The sequence below is a fragment of the Bactrocera latifrons genome, unplaced genomic scaffold, assembly GCF_001853355.1.
Source record: "Bactrocera latifrons isolate USDA-ARS-PBARC rearing strain unplaced genomic scaffold, ASM185335v1 scaffold_539, whole genome shotgun sequence".
Lineage (NCBI taxonomy): Eukaryota > Metazoa > Arthropoda > Insecta > Diptera > Tephritidae > Bactrocera > Bactrocera latifrons.
This window is the reverse complement of record NW_017537200.1, coordinates 61,541-66,931: the sequence shown is the minus strand read 5'-3', so window position 1 is coordinate 66,931 and position 5,391 is coordinate 61,541. Positions and strand designations below refer to the sequence as shown.

General features: G+C 29.5%; 1 protein-coding gene across 2 annotated transcripts in view; it reads right to left on the bottom strand.

Moving 5' to 3' along the window:
- Positions 1 to 1,470: 1,470 nt before the first annotated feature.
- The window catches only part of LOC108974192 (protein phosphatase 1 regulatory subunit 14B), a gene marked incomplete in the record, with an annotated part of 44,888 nt that continues 40,967 nt past the window's right edge, over positions 1,471 to 5,391 (bottom strand). For both annotated transcript variants that reach the window (XM_018941895.1, XM_018941896.1), the window contains 1 exon segment: positions 1,471 to 5,391.

Below are 5,391 nucleotides of genomic sequence, written 5' to 3'. Positions count from 1 at the left end.
GAATGTAACTTCTCCCTTTGCCCGTCCTCCTTGTAGTGATCCAATCCCAGGTATGATGACGCCGTTGGCATATGGGACACGACGATGTGCTATGATAGTTAGTGACGATATGTATTTTGCTGAGACAATTTATACCCGTACCTAACTTTGTAAATGTAGTTAGTTTACCCTTGGAGTCGAGCTGGCTGAACTGTGAGCAAACGTAGATTTTATGCTCACCAGTGCGATAAGAACAATGCGGCCCCTTATTGCCAGTTGATGTAGTGTTATGTACTTCTGGCTTTGCAAATGTCGTATGGGAGCCATTCATTCAAAGATTTTTTAACTACCGAGTGACTTTATTCCGCTTATATCGGCCAGCATGTGAGTATCTCAATAGAAATGAGAGGGCGAGTTTGATTATAACAGTGTATCTTTGGTCTAAAGTGGATAACATTTAATGAAAATTTGACTTAGCCCCACATAACTAAATTCATGATTTTCGAACATTTGGCTGACTTTATTCAATGTGATATTGGTAATTGTATGTGAGGACTTTATGAAACCTAGTGATTTTTTTTTAGTATGTGGCATGTTAGTAGTATATGGTATAGGCATCGGGTCAATACTACCCTAACCCTCATAAACTAAACGATTTCGTTTAGTGTATGGAAATTTTATACATTTTTTATTAGATACCATCTATGAGAAAGGCTTACTTAAAAAGCCGAATATCTCGAGAAGTGTTAATGAAGGTGATTTTGCCTTTGGATCTTTTTTTTAGCAAATCATATTTCCTACAAGTTTGTAATGTTCATTTTTTCTACAGCTCTTGTCGTTTTCAAGATATACACAAAAAATGGGAGTTTCGTGGAAAAACAGTTTTAGAGCCCCGTGCTACTTCGCCGGTGTGAGTTTCGACTTTGTCGCAATGGGCACTTTTGTAGAGTGTTGAATTTTCAGGAATATGTGTCTAAAGTCAAAGCGATGCCATAAAATGCCTCTAAGCTATATACATTTAAAGATAAAAAATCACGATTTTCGTGTATTTTCAATACAAAATTTTTACATGCGTTGGTCCAGTCCTTAATGTTAATATTAAGGGCTCTAATTTTTAGGGAATTTTTTTACGGTATTTCCCAGGAAATTTCATGATGGGATTGAAAAAAATTAATAGTCCAAATTATATATATGTATCTCGATCCTCGGGTAGATGTTTTGCCTTGGCAGTTTTGACGTAATGCGTTAGTCCAGTATATACTAAGTAGCTTTGAACATTGCAGTTATGTACTAAGGTGTTGCGTTAAATAAAGAAAGTGGCAATAAAATAATGTTCTAACCAGTAGTATAGTAGTTACATATTAAATAGTGCCATGTTCACTGGTAAAAGAAAAATTCTTGAGGAACGGGTATCTCATTTTTTACATAAAGGATAGACGGAAAAAAGCGATTTTATGTCCTAAGTTATTATAAATAAATTTCATACAATTATTTCTGAAAGCAAATAATTTTATTTTCTCGTAAATTACAAAGTTTGCTCCTTATGACTTACAATAATATCTATATTCGTTTCGCGTTTCTCTGTTTATGTGATTATGCTTATGTGTGCATACTCACATAATAGTTCACGAGCATACTTATTTTGAATATATGTAAATGATGAGTTTTTAAGTGTAAAAGGTTTTATGTTAAAATAAGTTTTACATACATACATTACCATAAAAGAAACTATGTTTAATTACATTTTCAATGGATTTGTGAGCATCAATTCAGATTTCACAACATTTGAGGTTTGAAAAGGAAAACATTTTTTTCATTATTGCAATAAGTGTACGAGTAGCATAGTCATGAGCTATTTTTAATATTTTTATAATGATGGTGTATATGTATATACGTATTTATCTTCGATCATATTGATTTCACTTTATTTCCGAATTTATCCTCTCCGAAGGTATGGTAAGAAAAGAGTTTTTTATACTAAAAAACGTATTGATATTAAGAAATTGCATCTGTTTTAATTAAATTTCAAGGTGAATTAGGAAAATGAACGGTAAATTCGAAACATATGTATATTTGCAATATTACGATGTTAGTGTTAAAATCTTTTTCGACTACATTTAGAGCTTAAGAAGTGGGTTTTTATAATATTGCAGTGCATTACATCCCTGAATTGTATATAGTATTATAAACGTGAATTAAATTTTGTTATATACGCTTTCACATCGAAACCACTGAACCGATCATCATAAAACTTTGTATACTTTAAAGATTGAAAACCCTAACAAAGCATTGAATTTTTATTAGTTATTTGTTTTTGTAAATGATCTTTAATCTTTATTTAAGATTTCGATGCGAGCGAAGCTGAGGGTAAACCTGATAACGTACGTTTCCTTTTGTAAGTTGAAACGAATTGTAAACTGTATGAACATACATGTATACATAGCTATATACTTATTTGTTTCTGGACCCGAATGTATTTTTAAGAAACGACACGCAGTAGTTTCACATTGCGTGAGGAAAAAACAAAAAAAAAAAAAAAGCACAGCAAATAATCATATTAGTCAAAGCAAATAAAAAAAAATAGATTATGTATTTTTATTATTTAGGTCTAGATTCGCAAATAAGCTTATGCAATGCTAATAAAAGACTTGACAATTGTTTTTGCTTAACGTTTAACATAATGAATAATTACATAGTAATCTGAATGTATCTAAAAAAATGTTATTTTATCAAGGCTTTTTTTCAGTTTTAATAAGATTCCTACCAACATTACACTCAAATACAAAATTATTACACTCTTGAATCCATTTCAGTTCAGTTTAGATAAATAGTGGCATAAATTATATAAGCTTGAAAAATATGTATGCACCGTAAGCCACCAAGAGAAAATAGGAGACATTTTTTAATAGCAAGTAATGGAATGACTTAACATAGATATAAAAAATTCGTACATAGTTTTATATTTATAAATTTCTCAAATAACCTCATATATTTGTGAGAATAAGAGAATGTATGCAGATCCAAGGATTCTAATACTCCGGCTTAAGTTTTTAGTAATAAAGGTCTATGTCTAAGTAGGTAAGAACTTTACTCAAAAACTGGTGGTTGCAAAAGCGCATTATGATATGGACCAAATTAACAATCAATATATTTAGTTCTACGTAAACTAATCCATTTCGGAGATCGTTCATTTTAATTCCAGCCAGTAAAACACAATCGTTTTGAAATTTTTTGTGAATGGGCTACTATAAACAATTGTAGGGTAAATAATAAATCAGAGCTATATATTAATGTATGGAATTTATATTCACTCATTTTTCTAATAACAAAAACTATGAATTTAGATTAATAAAGTGTAACCGTTTTTCGAATAGTTCTCTTACTATACTACTACACTTCATACAATGCACCCATTTTAAGTTTAAAAGATTTTCGACTTCAATATATATAAATATTTTAGTAATCCCATACAATATGCTGGGTCTGGGTGAGTGTTTATAATTTTAGAGAGGGCACAATAGACCTAAGGTCGCGGTGCATTTCTCGTTTTGTAATCAATCAATCCTACACATCTCTATACCTATTTCATATGCACTCATTTTAGATATACATATAAATATCTTTTGGCAGTGAACCTGAGCTTTCTTATATATTTTGGTGATTAATTTTACTTTACAAATTTTTGTTCACCCATTTTTCTACAAATATTAAATAGTAATTGCAAAACTTACTTAACATAAACTTGTTGCTTACAATTATATGTTTGAAAAGGGATTAAGAAAACAAGCATGATACTCTGTATTTATAGGGGAATCATTTTGTCAAAGCTTTTATTCAAATGAATTTGTAATAGTATTTGGCAAAGCTAAACGCATGTTTCAAAAGTATATATATTTCATTTGTGTTGATGTACACACGTGTTCCATGAAAGAAGAACAACCACAGTTAAATTTAAAACTTGCTATCAATTTATTTGTTGCAATATTTAAGAGTCAAATATGTAATATAATGAATTGTCTATCTTTTAGGACGTAAAAATTCGCAAAGTTGTTGGTTCAGAAAGTGTTTTTTTTAAATAATGACAATTGTAGCCAAAATACCCATTTTAATTGGATTATACTTCTTTTTTATAGCAAACAGTTATACGACTCTACAAGGAAAATATAACGTTGTCAAGATTCTCATAGAGTTTTAGAGTTTCAGATGTGGTCAATTGTATATAATAAAATGTCCCAAATAATTTAACCGATTTACAGCGTTAGGTATACATATATTTTTATATTAAGTTTTCCTTTAAATATCACTGTAAAATTCATAAGATGTGCTTTATTTCTCTTGTTAGTTGCTCCAATTTTTTCGAACAATTCTATATGCATAGTATTTCTACTACTGGCAGTTTTCAAAAAATTACCTTCCAAAAATTACATCGACTCAGAAGTACAGTCTTAAGTAATATATCTTATGAAAGCAGGACGACACAAATCATAAATTAAAAAATGTAAATATAAAAATTTATATTCCATAGACTTTTCAAAAGCAAAATCATTTTTATATAAGTAAGCTCACCCATCGCTCAATAAAACTACCTCTTCCCAAACAAATTGAATTGTTACACTGAAGTAATATTTTGAACTTATATAAGTACATACATATACTATTCCATAACACATCCACACATTTAACAAGTGTAGACTAGTTGTACGAACCTTTGTTATTTTGTTCTGAACCCGCAACACCAACTTTTCTAACAAGTCTGTGATATATTTAGTAAAAACGTTGGCGAAAAGAAATTCGGAAATAAATATTATTCTCAACGATTTTTTTTTTAATTATTGAAAGAAAAAGTATATTTATACCTGAGAATCATTGTCAAGGTAAAGAGAAACGTTTTGAACATCCAACATTTAGTTAATAATAGTTGTTCACAGCAAAATTTCATTGTGTATGTTGTGTATGTTAATAATATTAACAGTAGAAGATTAATAAAAAAGGAAAAACGTGTTTGTTTTTCAAACATTGAACACTGTGAGTACTGTCGGTGAGCGTAATTTAAATTTAACTAATTGGTTATCGTCCCAGATTTGAAGCATAATAGCAATTTTTATGAACATTTGTGATAATTCCGATATGTGTGTATTTCCATTGTATACAAATCATCACACGAAGCCCTGAAAATTGCAAATTTTTTCTCTTATTAAATTTAGTACTTGCTTTGTGTCAATTATTTATTTATTTTGTTTTTTGGTATACAAATGTATGGTGTTATCATGATTACTTGCTTAACTTTACTGTATTTATTTTGTGTCTCAGAATCACTTATACTTATATACTAAGCTACTGAAATTTATATTTTAATTATTATTTTTGGTTATATTACATGTCTGATTTAAATATCATCCATGCGCTTTTGGT